This window comes from Hyperolius riggenbachi, chromosome 2 (genome assembly GCF_040937935.1).
Source record: "Hyperolius riggenbachi isolate aHypRig1 chromosome 2, aHypRig1.pri, whole genome shotgun sequence".
Classification (NCBI taxonomy): Eukaryota; Metazoa; Chordata; class Amphibia; order Anura; family Hyperoliidae; genus Hyperolius; species Hyperolius riggenbachi.
The window spans coordinates 511,269,990-511,285,979 of NC_090647.1; the positions used below are offsets into that span (position 1 = coordinate 511,269,990).

The window sequence follows — 15,990 nt, forward strand, 5'->3', positions numbered from 1 at the left end:
AACCTATACTGGTGGCAACTATACAGAATACCCTATACTGGAGGCACCTACGTAGCTAACCTATACTGGGGGCAACTATGCCTGGCTACCTATACTGAGGGGGACCTATAGCTGGCTAACCTATACTGAAGGCACCTACCTAGCTAACCCATACCAGGGGCACCTACCTATCCAATCTTAACTGGTGGCAACTATACGGGCTACCCTATACTAGAGATACCTACATAGCTAACCTATACTGGGGCAACTATGCCTGGTTACCTATACTGGGGGTGACCTCTAGCCAGCTAACCTATACTGCGGGCGCCTATACCTGGCTCCACGTGGGTTGGGTTATTTTTACACCCTGGCCCTAGCCCTAGGTGCCATTTAGCCTAGAAACTACCCTGAACTAAACATTTATGATCCTTGCATGGAGAGGGGTGCCAACTAGTACAGACTCTGCCAGTATATTGGGGTGAAACAATAGTGATCAGGCAAGGTTTCCAGCCTACAATTGATTTTTTTCTTACTCCGGCAGGTCTCAGCAGCAGTCATTGTCTGTACCAACTTTTTTTTTCCCCTCCAAATTAATTTATCTGATATGAGTAGAGACGTTTGGCAGTTACGGCTCAGAGAAATTTGCCGGAGCCTAAAAATAAAGATTGGACATCCTAATTAAGGAGGCCATGTCTGGGTAACGTTATAGATCTTCTGTACAGATCCGCACCGAGCGGCTGGAAATTTAATCCTGGCATGGAACTTTATACGCTGCTCATTTCAATTCGCTCATTTTCAGCTTAAAATCAGGAACATTAGATTGGAGTCCAGCCAGCTTTAGGAAGGAAAACGACAGAATACCACCCAGGAAAAGGGAACGCAGCCTCCACCCCCTCTCCGTAGGTAAGAGGCTCATATTTGGGATGTAGTCGAGCCCGTCTAACATCAGACAAATGAATAAAATTCTGTTTGAAGCGATGATGACAGATGAGAAATTTTCATTTTATTGCCTGGGACCCATCCAATATATTTTTTTAATAGATGAAACTGCTCTTCAATCTTCCTGCCATCACCAATTTCAGAATACAATCTCTTCTCTTTGATTCAAAGTTTCATTAAGTTATGCGTACTGGAAGCATATTGTTCCATGCTTTACATTTTCCTTTCACGGAGATCTAAGTGGATTCAGATTAAAAGGTAAGAAGTGATATTTAATAGGAGGAAGCACATTGGAAACATTAAACTAGAACTCTGCTCTTCAAACTAAAGACTAAAGAATTTCCTAAACTTTTTAATTAAATCATTTTTGTTCAATCTCCTGTAGATGTTGATCACTCGCATGCGTGGTCCTGATTGTGCGTGTCCTTGGTCTCGCTCATGGGAGCATTCTGCACCTGAACAGTTACAGTCTTAGCGAACTGTGCATGTGCAAAGCGCTCATGGCCAAGGGAGCGCATTCAGGCGGGAGCGCGCAACTGGGAATGTGCAAGCACAATGGAGCACAACTGAGTGCATCTGTGGAATTAACCAGAGACGACTGAAAGGGGGACAGAGCAGCGAGGGAGCCCATGGTCTACAGGGGTCTGGAGGAAGCCACAGGTAAGTATAAATGTGTATACGTCTGTCATATCAGGTACACTTTAAATGGTTACTAACTTGTGTAATACTGTCTACTATAGCAGTGATGGCTAACATTGGCACTCCAGCTGTGGTAGAACTACAAGTCCCATGAGGCATTGCAATACTCTGACAGCTTTAAGCATAACACGGGTAGGCAGAGGCATGATGGGATTTGTAGTTTTGTCACAGCTGGAGTGCCAAGGTTAGCCATCACTGGTCTATAGTAAATAACTATGTTATACTTTCCATAATAAATGTAAACCCAAGATAACATTTTGGCCATACTACTTCATGCCCACGACGTCAGCTACTCATAAAGATGACCCTAAAGGATGCCATACATAGAAAAAAATTGATTGTACAGAAAAATCAAACTTTTTTTTTTCAAACAAGAAAAAAAAAACAATCAATGTTTTCAAAATTGACAATAAATATCTGATCATAAGTGGTTACATTCAATCATAAATTTAGTAAAAGTCAATCTTAAAGGGAACATAAACTGAGAGGGATATGGAGGTTTCCTTTTAAAAAATACCAGTTGCCTGGCAGTCCTGTTGGTCTCTTTGGCTGTAGCAGTGGCTGAATCACACACCTGAAACAAGCATGCAGTTAATCCAGTCTGACTTCAGTCAGACTCAGAGCACCTGATCTGTATGCTTGTTCAGGGGCTGTGGCTGAAAGTATAAGGGCTCGTCTCCATTAGTGCGGGGTGGGTGGGATCGCAGGCGAATCCCATGAGCTGTGCCATGCACGGCTATGGGATTCGCAGCCTCCGCGGAAAATTCTGCGGGGGGTTTCGGCCGAATCGCTCCCGCAAGCGATTCCGCCGCGGCCCCGTCATCCCCTATGGCAGAGTTTCCCCGTGCGAATCATGTGCGGGGAAACTCTGCAGAATCGCCGGTGAAATCGCCGTAGTGGAAGCGGGCCCAAGACACAGGATCAGCAGGGGTCCGGCAACTGGTATTATTTTAAAAGGAAAAATCCACATCCTTCTCAGTTTAGTTTAAGTGTAAGGTATATTGGTCTGATTTTTTTTTTAAATATTTGATCAAATGGAAACATTTATCAGATTTCTGTAATCAAATAAAAAATGGAATTGTATATGACCACCTATAGACAGAACGGGTCAAAATGGACAGTCATTGAAGGGGAACGATGTAAGGGCAGTAGGTGGGTGACGAACAATGGGATCAGCAGGGGATCGCCATCACTGGGGTTGAGTAGTGCGGGCTGCCCGGTAGTCATAGGTGGCCATTATTGCAGGTCAAGGAACGTTGGTGTTAAAGGGGCACTATGGCGAAAAATTGTAACATTTTAAATATGTGCAAACAGACAAATAAGAAGTTTGTTTTTTTCCAGAGTAAAATGAGCCATAAATTACTTTCCTCCTGTGTTGCTGTCTACAGTAGGTAGTAGAAATCTGACAGAAGTGACAGGTTTTGGGCTAGTCTATCTCTTCATAGGGGATTCTCAGCAAGGCTTTTGTTTTTTATAAAGATATTCACTAAAAAGGATTTAAACAATGATGCTAGCCAGCTTCCCTGCTCACTACACAGTTTTTTTGGCAGTTGGACAGAGCAACTGCCATTCAACTAAGTGCTTTTGAAAATAAATAAATCCCTGAGAATCCCCTATGAAGAGATGGACTAGTCCAAAACCTGTCGCTTCTATCAGATTTCTACTACCTACTGTAAGTGACAGCAACATAGGACAAGGGTAATTTATGGCTCATTTTATTCTGAAATGTACTTCTTATTTTGGATATGTTTGCACATATTTTACATTTTACAATTTTTCGCCATAGTGCCCGTTTAAGAATTAGTTCAGTTTAAGAGATGGTTATCAAGGTGCATACTAAGAAATCTGGAGCAATACTGGATCAGTTGCCCAGAATAGCAGAATCCTTGTTTTATTCAACAGCTAGCCTGAGCTAAACCCAGCTGGTTGCTCAGGGCAACTGCTCCACTTTTCCTCCATTTTTGTTTGCACTTGTCTTGCTAAATCAGCCCCAGTAGGGCTGGTTGCTATGGTAACAGCTTTTCTTTTGCCCCTGTGTTTTTAAAGTGAACCCGTGGTGAAAATAAAGTGAGATAAACATATCTATTTATCCTACTGGTCCTAAAACTGACTGAAAAAAAATACTGACTTTAAGTACCTCATGGTTTTCTTTTATATTTAACCACTTAAGGATCACAGGCTTAAACCCCCTCTAGTGACCAGGCTATTTTTTTTACAATTCAGTGCTCTGCAGCTTTAACAGCTCACTGCAGAGCCGTACAACTTAGCACACACATTATTTTTTCCTCCTTTTGTTGCCACCAACAGTGCTTTCTGTTGGTGGCATCTATTCGCTGCTGCAGGTTTTTGTTTTGTTTTTTTAAATAAATTTGACTATTTTTTTCTCCTATCCCCTCCCTCCCTTCCCCCGAGGTCCAATCAGGGCGATCCTATCTCATAGACATCAGCCTATGAGAGGGGATCACGTAGAGAGCCACTCCAGGGGACAGTCAAGTGACAGTAGATCGCAGCGCTGTACAATATAAACAAACGTCAGTTTCTTTTGTATGCAGTCTGTCAGAGACAATTGCCACTGGCAGACTGTTGACGGAGCTCTGCTCCGTCACTCAAGCGGGGATGCGCGAGTGTCCTGTGCGTGTGAACCCCGCTAATCTCCTCCCCGAGGACTTGACGCCTTTCCGCATTAGGCGGTCCTAGGGGAGCCACTCTGTGGCCGCCAATCAGCATTAGGCGAATGCGATCGTAAAGTGGTTAAACATTTACAAAATAGTTTGAATGTTTTACGGTATCTAATCAGTGGCAGCCTATTAAATGTCCCAGAGTTAGAAAAAGGTCAATAGTTCATGTATTTTATCTCTCCTTACCCTCAGAGGTTGTAATCTGCCAGGAAAACTTTTATGGCTGTAATTTGCTTATCAGTTATGTTTACTATATTCCCGACAAGGAACTGACAAAACAGAAGCTGTCACTTCCATGTCTAGAAATTAACTCTTTCAGACAGCAAAAAAAAAAGCAAATAAAACAGCCTGGTTATTAATATGTTTTGTACTGTACATACATGTTTATCTCGTCATCATGTCACATATTGCCTCGGGTACACTTTAAATCTGCCTTAGTGAGCACTGATGCATGCAATTCCTAATCTAAATACTACCAATAACTGATAAATCTGCCTGCATACCGTAGAAAACACTTCAGTTTCCTTGTTTTTAAACGTTACAACGTAAATAGTGTGATAGCATGTTACCTACAGGATGCCAAGAACGAAATACAGCAGGAAACGTTGGTAAAGACGATGAACACAAGTTAGTCATACACGTTTTAATGGACGCGGGTACTTTTATGACATAGTGCTGTATCCACTGTTTGATACGGTAATAAGTTCCATGATGGAAAGACTAGAACTTGTTTTCAGTGTGGGTGAGAATTTTCCAAGTCCTCCAATATCAGCAACGGGTTAATCCAGAAGAAGCAGACCACCTGATAAAATATTGCCACAGTAGGATATGCACAGGGACAGCATACCACAGAGCCTGCCAAAAAGCCTACTAATTACTGGGTGCTAAACACCCACAACCAGCTGCTCCCTCACTACTTCACACAAACCAATTAATACAGCGCCTGATCTGAAACATATGATTAATACGCTTATTTTTTTATTTTTCTGTTCTATTTTAACACGGAGATAATACATCAGTTTTCCTTCCTTCTGTTCTCTTTAAAGGTACAGAATTTATAAAAACAGTTAAACGCCTATGCAAAGGCTAGTAAATACTAGTTCTTTAGTTCTTGGTGCTATTTTTCACACATAGGACTGTTGTTAGGTATTGGCGATGTAGGCAAATTCCTAAGGGGCCACCTGGTGGTAAGAGTGAGAAATCACAGCTGCCAGAGCCACCCGTTAAACTTATTTTTGGCTGCCACGCCCATTCTCTTTAACCACCAAGTCTTTATGATTGTGCGGACACCATTAGGCCTGTGCACTGTGCTGCTGTGTGCTAACTTGACCAGCAGTTTTTGCTGCTGATTCTGAACAATGCTGAGGAAAGTACTCTGAGTACATAGCTTATTCTGCGCAACTGGTGCAACCTGAGTTACCTAGGTAATGAAGGTCACCCTAATTGGGCAACTTGCACTAAATACTCATCATATATACAATCAGGGCCTAAACCCACTAACGCAGTTGTGTCCGCTTCTGTCCGCTTTTCAGCATTTGTAACACTGATGTGTAACTGAATAGCATGCACAACTGTGTCAGTAGTCAAGTGAAGACCAAGTTGGCATGGTATAGGGTAGCTGCTGGCAACAGGAAGTCGCATGCTAAATTGATGCTGGACAGGTTCTGTAAAGGTCTAAAAAAGGTATACGTTTCAAAGTGCCACCAAGTAAAATAGTTGTGAGGTAAAACCGATGGTCGAATATCGGTATTTTATCGTAATTCTACTATCCTCAATCCCCCAATAGTAGAATATCAGTAATAATACTGATATTATGCTATCCCCAACTGTAACCCTATTCACACACAAACCTTCCGCTATCTATGCCTAAACATTAACCTCCCCCTTATGTACACCTAAAACTAACCCCCTTTACCTATGATGATAATCCAGCTCCTAAAGTCCTCTAGCATTCGGCTATAATATGGAAGAAACGCCTTAATTCCAATTACGATGCCCCCCTTGTCTTAACATTATCTTAGCGCCTAAATTACCTCCCTCCCCCCCCCTTTTCCACACCCACACAAATTGCCAAAAAAACAGGATCATTTTATTGTATGGTGTGTAGCCAACTCAAAGGATACACAAGGTGACATGTGACAAGATGAGATCGACATGTGTATGTACAGTGCCAAGCACACAACTAACTATGATGACTGCTGAGTTCCTTTTTTCTTTCTCTGCCTGAAAGAGTTAAAAATCAGGTATACAGGTGTCAGTTTCTGTCTAGGTTGGAAAGAAAAGAGAAAAAAGATATAAAAACAGTCAGTAGTTCATAGATTTTAGCTCTGGGATACTTCAATAATTGTGTCATTGAGCAGAGACAATGAAACAGTAAAAATTTAAAAAGTAGATATTAAAAAAGTAAATATCAAATAAAACTTAAATATCAAAAAAATATATTTTTAGGAGGAGGCGTATAGATACAATTGTTTATCTCAACAGTTTATTTCCACCTGCATTCCTTTCTGAACTAAGACACCAGCTTTTAACAAGCTGGTTCACACGGGCGTCTGCTGAGCTTTTGCTTGGCATTGCGTTCAAACGCCAGCGTTTAAACGCCAGCGTTTAAAAGCTAGCTTTTGAAAGCTTTTGAAAAGCGTTCAAGGCTAGCAGTTCTGGTCTCTGCTATTGTTTCCTCGCGTTTACTGCCTCTGAAAGCAGCATGTTGCTTTTGAGACTAGACGCAACGCTGGGATCTACTGCCAGGCTTTCATGAAAGCCTGCAAAAGCCAGCTCTAAACGCTCCCATTCACTTGCATGGGATGGCAGTAGATCCTAATAAACGCTGCGTCTGAAACGCTGCGTTAAACGCCACAAAAACGCCCGTCTGAACCAGCCCTAACTAGCTGTAGGGACAACAGTGGTGTCTGGATGAGTGTCTCTATGAATGCATTTGTTTGAACATTTGCATGCGAGTGTGCAAAGGGTTACTGATTTTTGCAATTTTCTGGCCACACCCCCTTTAGCACCTCCCTTTCCTTAAAGGGAACCAGCGAGGAACGGGATAAAAAAAAAAAGAAGAAGCTTTTATACATACCTGTAGGAGAACAGAGGCGCCAGCAGGATAAAAGTGGATAAAAACTTTAAAATTTGCTTGGAGGAAGTGGTGGACTTACCTCCATAAAGCAGACACGAAAGACTGTCTTTATAATAGTAATCACATTTATTATATGGTACCCCAAAAGTGCAACGCGTTTCGCAGGCCGAGCCCGCTTCATCAGGCAATAAAGTGGGGACAAAACAGAATTCCAGCAGTAGCAGGTGTAGCGCCTCAGTCCACCACTTCCTCCAAGCAAATTTTAAAGTTTTTATCCACTTTTATCCTGCTGGCGCCTCTGTTCTCCTACTGCTATACCGTGTCCACCCCTGGTGGAGGGGTGATCTACCCCTTTTTCTCATCTACAGAGAGCGACTTCTTAATCCTGAGTGAGGACAGGTCTAATCTCCTCACCTGCTTATACAGTGGTTGCCTGTGTGGTAACCCACGTTTGTGAGTATATTCTTCTCACTGATTTGCCTTACTTCACTTATGTTTTGACATACTACACTATATTGGGCTCTCGGTTTCTCTATATTTTATACATACCTGGAGCCTGGACCTTCTTCCAGCCCCATAAGCCTGGATCGCTCCCACGCCGCCATCCTCCGCTTCCTGGATCGGCGGTACCGGGTCCCGTCACTTCCGGCGGACGCGGCCAATTGTCCGCATCACAGCGGCTCCCTCCTTACCCGTACGCATGAGGCTGCGCAGTAGGCAGCCTCACACGTACATACATGGAGGGAGCTTGGTGTGATGCGGACTATTGGCCGCGTCAGCCCACCGACTGGCCAACTGGCGGCCATGACGGGACCCGGTACCGGCGGATCCAGGCAGCAGAGGTCGGTGGCGTGGGAGCGATCCGTGCGTATGGGGCTGGAGGATGCCCCAGGTATGTATAAAAACTTTTTTCTGGGTTCCCTTTAAATTACTTATTTAAAGAGAATCTGTATTGTTAAAATCGCTCAAAAGTAAACATACCAGTGCGTTAGGGGACATCTCCTATTACCCTCTGTCACAATTTCGCCGCTCCTCGCCGCATTAAAAGTGGTTAAAAACAGTTTTAAAAAGTTTGTTTGTAAACAAACAAAATGGCCACCAAAACAGGAAGTAGGTTGATGTACAGTATGTCCACACATAGAAAATACATCCATACACAAGCAGGCTGTATACAGCCTTCCTTTTGAATCTCAAGAGATCATTTGTGTGTTTCTTCCCCCCTGCATCTCTCATGCACTGAAGTTTCAGGCTGCTCTTTTCTTCCTGCAAACAGCTTTGCCCTTGTTTGTAATTCCTCAGTATGTGAAAGCCCAGCCAGCTCAGAGGACGATTTATCCAGCTTGTAAAACATAAGAGAGGAGAGAGAAGCTGCTCTAATCTAAATAGCACACAGGCAGTGTGCAGAGAGGGGCCTGGAAGGAGGGGGAGTTCATAGCAGAACCACAACACTGAAGAACTTGGCAGCCTTCCAGACACAGGCCGACAAGTCTGACAGGGGAAAGATACATTGATTTATTACAGAGACAGTGATAGTATAAAGTGCTGCAGTAAGCTAGAACACATTAGAGTAGCTTTTGGAACTTGTAGGATGATAAAAAACAGGATGCAATTTTTGTTACGGAGTCTCTTTAAATGTCCTAACTAGAGGCGATGTGCCTGGATTTATGCGTTTTTTTCTTATTACGGACCCTTGTGGCCAGGGTTTTAAATCTAGTGTGCTCCCGCCTTCCCCTGTTTGTGTTTTTTGTCAGCATGAACACAGCTTAAGCTTGTGTATGTGCATTGTGCGCATGGATACATTACGTTAGCTTTCTTGTGCGATTGGTAAGATGCGCTATCTGTCCCAGGAGAGGACGTCAGGATGTGTGCTCCTAATCCTTAGATAGGTTTGATGCAATTAATGTTTGCATCTCTGCACTATGCATGTTACAGGGCCAGAGTTAAGACACCTACGTTTACCTTGGTACTTCTGCGCAGTGTAGGTGACTAAGCAAGAAAATGCATTCTTCTGTGAACTAAGACCCCGGCTTTAAACATAGCTTTAGGGATAACAGTGGTGCCTGGATGAGTGAATCTGTGAATGCATCTGTTTGAACATTTGCATGTGAGTGTGCAAAGGGTTACTGATTTTTGCTTTTGCATGTTTCCTTAGCTTGAACAAAAAAATAAAATAAATAAAAAGTAAAAATGTGATGTACCACTCTGTTTATGTAATTCAGTAGGTATGTTTCTGATTACGTAGGACAAAACTATGCCTATCTCGCATGAGTTGTATATTATTTGAGGTAAAGGAGCATGTCAAATGCATGAGAATGAGTGTAAATACGAAGATAGGAACATGCTGCTTTGTTCCCCTGCTATATGGAAAATATCCTCTGTGCCTCTGAGTCCATAGCTGCTCCCGTCAATCTCTCCAGACACAAAGGTGAAGATTCTGACAGGAAGCAAGCGGGCCTCAACCACACTGTTCTGCCTTTTGTGACAGAAAAAAAGCAGGTCTCATTCCATTTTTTTCCCCCCTCTTCATCTCTGACAAGAAAAAACAGGCCCGAGGTTACTTTACCCCCTTTTTTAAAACTCTATTCAAGTTGCATAGGGAAAGGATTATGTAAAGTTACGACCACGGCACATCTTCCATTCATTGCGTTTTTCAAGCTTTGTTTATAGTACGGAGCAGTATAGAATGTCAACCATACAGCAAATCCTGTAACACGCAGCCAGACGCGGCCGAACCTTTGACACTCAAATCTGAAGAGATGTCACAGAAATCATCCAGCTGTCTAGCAGGCAATTGGGGGTGTTCTCTAAGTGCCACCATTTCACGCCAAGCTGAAAGCGCGGAATACAGTCCCGATGTTATCCTTCAAGTATAGCTAAAAATAAGAAGTGGCCTCCTCAGCAACAAAAACAGAGAAGAGCTCTTGGTAGCGGAGGCAGGGAGGCTTTACATTTACACGGTAATTTAGAGAATACGTATGATTGCAAATTTCCTGAAGAACATCCTTATAGGAAAATAATTATCTATAGAAAACGTCTCTTAAAACCATCACTTTTTCAAAAGCAAAATTCAGGGTTGCCAACTTGCCACAGACGTGACTCACCTGTTAATCAACACATCCCCGAGAAAACATCACAGGAAAGGCCACTGTTAAAGTAAATTTAATCTGGTATTATAGTCATTTATGTGTTTTAATAATCTGTCTTTGTATTACCTAAACTAAACTAGCCATCACCCTTTGTAGACATGGCTTTAAGACATGTTATTTCCTTTTTCTTGTTAAAGAGACTCTGTAACAAAATTTTGAGCCTTATTTGTTCTGTCCTATAAGTTCCTATTACTGTTCTAATGTGCTCTGTCTTACTGCAGCCTTTCCTACTTGCACTGTCTCTGTAATAAATCGTGTCTCCTTTCCTCTGTCGTGTCTGTCGGGCTGAGGCTGGAAAGTGTGGAATGTGCAGCACTGCTTGTCATTGGCAGAAGCTTTACACACCCTCTCCAAGATCTGCATGAGTCACACAGTAAGCTAGTTCTGAGCCTATGATACTCTGGTTAGAAGCCAGTCTTTTGTTTGTAAACACTGCCTAAAACTGTTAATTTCAAATCCGGATTGCAGCAGGGAGTGGCAGAAACAGCACAGAGGGGCACAGGAGAACATAAGGAATAGAATGGTATGCTTTTTATTGTAAGAATTTTACAGTACAGATTCTCTTTAAAAATAGTCTGTGAGACTACACCCAGCCTACTCTTTGGATGTGGTAATAAAAGGTCAAACCCAGTTGTTCAGACAATGAATCATGGTCCAAGGGGCTGAGTTAAGTTAGGAAATATACCTCTATATAAACTTAGGTTATTGCCAGCAGAGACAGCCAAGTCTCTGAGCCCTCAGGCTAGACATTGTGTGAGCAGCCCTACTGCACGGGCCATGATGTCTAGAACCAATAGAGGGACAGTTGTATCTTGCCTCCTCATATGAGCAATAAATCGTCTTAACGTAATCCTAAGTGTGGTCTTGGAGAATTACCTTCACAGCCACCCAGTCAGATCTTCATCTCCTAATTTCGAGAGAATGGAGTGAAGATGGTCAGAAATGCCCATTTAGACTCTGTGGAAATTCTAATTTCCGCCAAGGCCAATCTCCGTTTTTTGTACTTTCTATTTTTCTGATATTCATTTTCCGATTTACAGTTTTTCCGATTTCCAATTTCTGAAGAGTATTTTATATGTCATTTTTTGCATCAGAGAATGCAAAAAAATGACAAAAAAACAAAACAAAACAAAGGATTCGAAAAAAATGAATCTTGTGATTGCTCTAAAATTACCGCAGTAATTTGATTTTTTGCAGAAAAATTCTGCATCTCTGATTGGTCCAATGCTTCAGAGTTCTGTAATTGGGCTAAAATTACTGAGTTGCTGAAAATCGGATTTTCATGGAATTCTGATTTCCGATTTGCGAATTCCTGATAGGGAATGCTGAAATTTCAATTCCGTGAGATCCAAATGAGCATCTCTAGAATGGAGAAGATTTGGAACTACTGTCAGGCTATTACTGATCTCTGTGTCCCTATAAGAAAGGATCTTTCTCCCTTTCTGTCTAACACTGGTCCTGAACTATCAGTTTAGGAAAAGACAACAACAAAGCATTTGTAGAATGATTTTTCCCGAAGGACCCAAAGATTGTCTCAGATCAGTACATAGTTGTGATTTGTGATGTGTTACAGGGGGAAAAAAAAGTTATGTGATCATAGATGACAGACTTAACCACTTCCCGACCGCCCACTACACAGGGGCGGCGGGGAAGTGGAGCCCTTCAGGACGGCCTCACCCACAGAGGCGGCAGTCCATTAAAGGGCATGGGCGGAGCGATCGCGTCATCCGTGACGCGATCCTCCGCCCGGGATCGAAGCACGGGCATTTTGTCACCGCTCGCCGGCCACTTAGCAGAGCCGGCGAGCGGAGGAATCCGCAAATGTAACCAATGAATGAGTATAAGGCACTTTGTTAGGTAAACAAAGTGCCTTATACGTGCTTCCTCCTCGCCTCGTGGTCTCATTGTTGCAGAGACCACCAGCGAGGAGGAAGCCTTTTGTGAGTAGTACAGCACACGTGTTTTTTTTGGCCTACAGCCCCCCTGATCTCCCACCCCAGGCCTCATACCCCCCCTGATCACCCCAGCAGACCCCTGCCCAGCACCCTTGCACCCATTTAAAACCCCCACCCCCCCACCTATCACTAACTAGCGACGCTATCCCCTGTGTTAGGTCCCTAACTGCCTCCTAGTCACCCCTGATCCCCCCCCCTACCTTTAGATCACCCCCACACCCCATCCCAGACTACCCCCCTGTATACTGTATACATCTGTATACAGCTACATTACCCTCTGATCCCCCTCTGATCCCCCTCTGATCACCTGTCTATCACCTGTCCATCAGCCCTCAGCACCCCCACCCATCAGCAGACCCTAACTGCCCCGCGGGGGTAACCGATCACCTGCCCAGGCCCTCGATTGCCCTCATACCCCCCTTCTGATTACATCCCCTGCTGTTTGTTTACATCTGTCCTCCCCAGCAATCACTAACTGATCTTTGATCAGTAACCCCCTGTGTCTGCCTCTCATCAGATCAGGACTCAGTCTGCCCCGTGCAGGCTCCTGATCAAGCCACCACCCCCTCAAATCGCCCTCAGACCCCCCCCCCCCCCTAATCACCGTCCAAGTGCATTGTATTTGACTGTGCTGCGCTTGTATTCGATTGTGCTGCGCTTGTATTCAATTGTGCTGTAATTGTATTTGATTGTCCCGTGATCGGCTTCGATTGCCCAGTGATTGTTTGATTGCCTGAGACCCCACTTCCCGCCACACCCAACCCCCCCCCCCCCCCACACCCAACCCCACCCTCCCCCCCACCACCTCCAACCACCACCTTCCGAGTGCATCAGATTTGCTTGTGCTGTGATTGGAGTCGATTGTGCTGTAATTGTATTTGATTGTCCCGTGATCGACTTCGATTGCCCCGTGATTGTTTGATTGCCTGAGACCCCACTTCCCGCCACACCCAATCCCACCCTCCCCCCATCACCTTCCGAGTGCATCAGATTTGATTGGGCTGTGATTGGAGTCGATTGTGCTGTAATTGTATTTGATTGTCCCGTGATCGGCTTCGATTGCCCCGTGATTGTTTGATTGCCTGAGACCCCACTTCCCGCCACACCCAATCCCACCCTCCCCCCATCACCTTCCGAGTGCATCAGATTTGATTGTGCTGTGATTGGAGTCGATTGTGCTGTAATTGTATTTGATTGTCCCGTGATTGTTTGATTGCCTCTGAGACCCCACTTCCCACCAACCCCAATACCTCTCAAATACTCCCTTTTTGCTAGGTAGGTGCTCTTTTTTTCTGGGTAGTCTCGGAGGAAAACCCCATAAATTTAGCAATCCAAAATGGCAAGAAGGGGGCTTTCCGATGACGAGGTATACAGGTACATGGACCAGTCGGATGAGTTCTTTTGGGAAGAATCATCCGTCGAATCTTCCGGGTCCGAATTTGAACCTGTAGAAAGCAGTGGTTCCCTGACCGATACTGATGACGAGGCTATGGTCCCGGCTAGAGCCAGGCGTACCAGACCCCAAGTCGTTAGACCGCAGGTGGCGCAGGATCCGCCTCAAGGGCAGCAGGGTGGTGCTAGCGCTGTTGATAGTTTTCTTGGTGATTCAGGCACCAGCAGCGCAGCATCTCCTGGACTTAGTGCCAGTGCTTCCGTAGACCCTGGCGAAGTGGTGAGCGTCAGCATGGAAGTTGAAACTGGTACGGTGGCAAGTGCAGTAGTACCCCCGTCGCAGCCACCAAGAAGAAGACGGGCCCGTAGTACCCATAGACTCCCAGAGGTGCTGGCACAACCAGATTGGCAATCCCCTGATTCCGCCGCACCCGTAGTGCCCCCTTTCACCGCCCAGTCTGGAGTCCAGGTGGCGACAGCTCATCTAGGAACGGCCCTAGACTTTTTGCAGCTGTTCATCACCCAGGTTCTCCTGGACTTAATTGTGGTTGAGACCAATCGTAAAGCCACACAATTCATCACCGAGCACCCGGAGAGCATGTATGCCCAGCCTTTCGGGTGGAAACCAGTCCAAGTTTCCGACATTAAAATCTTTTTGGCCCTTATCCTTCACTTGGGACTAATGAAACAAAATGTATTGCGGGCGTATTGGTCTACGAACCCAGTACATCATGTTCCCTTGTACCCTGCTGCCATGTCCAGGACACGATTTGAGTCCATCCTGCGCTTCCTGCACTTCAACGACGACAAAACCTGTCATGAAAGGGGAGACCCTGCTTATGACCGGCTCCACAAAATTCAATCTTTTGATCAATGACAATCTTTTGATTTTTTTACACACAATTGTCCATTTACAGAGTTATTTCTCCCACCCAGCATGGGTATGTGTAAAAATACACCCCAAAACACATTGTACTACTTCTCCCGAGTACGGCGATACCACATGTGTGGCACTTTTTTGCACCCTAACTGCGCTAAAGGGCCCAAAGTCCAATGAGCACCTTTAGGCTTTCACAGGTCATTTTGCGGAATTTGATTTCCAGACTACTCCTCACGGTTTAGGGCCCCTAAAATGCCAGGGCAGTATAGGAACCCCACAAATGACCCCATTTTAGAAAGAAGACACCCCAAGGTATTCCGTTAGTAGCATAGCGAGTTCATAGAAGATTTTATTTTTTGTCAAAAGTTAGTGGAAAATGACACTTTGTGAAAAAAACAATAAAAATCAATTTTCCGCTAACTTTTGACAAAAAATAAAATCTTCTATGAACTCGCTATGCTACTAACGGAATACCTTGGGGTGTCTTCTTTCTAAAATGGGGTCATTTGTGGGGTTCCTATACTGCCCTGGCATTTTAGGGGCCCTAAACCATGAGGAGTAGTCTGGAAATCAAATTCCGCAAAATGACCTGTGAAATCCTAAAGGTACTCATTGGACTTTGGGCCCTTTAGCGCAGTTAGGGTGCAAAAAAGTGCCACACATGTGGTATCGCCATACTCAGGAGAAGTAGTATAATGTGTTTTGGGGTATATTTTTACACATACCCATGCTGAGTGGGAGAAAGATCTCTGTAAATGGACAATTGTGTGTAAAAAAAATTAACAAATTGTCATTTACAGAGATATTTCTCCCACCCAGCATGGGTATGTGTAAAAATACACCCCAAAACACATTATACTACTTCTCCTGAGTACGGCAATACCACATGTGTGGCACTTTTTTGTAGCCTAACTGCGCTAAGGGGTCCAAAGTCCAATGAGCACCTTTAGGCTTTACAGGGGTGCTTACAATTTAGCACCCCCCAAAATGTCAGGACAGTAAACACACCCCACAAATGACCCCATTTTGGAAAGTAGACCCTTCAAGGTATTCAGAGAGGGGCATGGTGAGTCCGTGGCAGATTTCATTTTTTTTTGTCGCAAGTTAGAAGAAATGGAAACTTTTTTTTTTTTTTTTTTTTCTCACAAAGTGTCATTTTCCGCTTACTTGTGACAAAAAATAATATCTTCTATGAACTCACTATGCCTCTCAGTGAATACTTTGGGATGTCTTCTTTCCAAAA

At 44.1% G+C, this 15,990-nt stretch overlaps 1 protein-coding gene and 1 long non-coding RNA gene across 21 annotated transcripts in view; one reads left to right on the forward strand and one right to left on the reverse strand.

Moving 5' to 3' along the window:
• Window positions 1–15,990, reverse strand: part of ROBO2 (roundabout guidance receptor 2) — a 1,374,514-nt gene that overhangs the window by 645,129 nt on the left and 713,395 nt on the right. The window lies entirely within an intron of this gene.
• The window catches only part of LOC137547209 (uncharacterized), a 70,112-nt gene continuing 57,325 nt past the window's right edge, over window positions 3,204–15,990 (forward strand). The window contains exon 1 of one of the 2 annotated variants that reach the window (XR_011026518.1): window positions 3,204–3,289. This is a non-coding gene — a long non-coding RNA (uncharacterized lncRNA). Of the gene's footprint in view, window positions 3,316–15,990 lie in introns of both variants that reach the window. The other variant, XR_011026519.1, reaches the window with a different exon arrangement.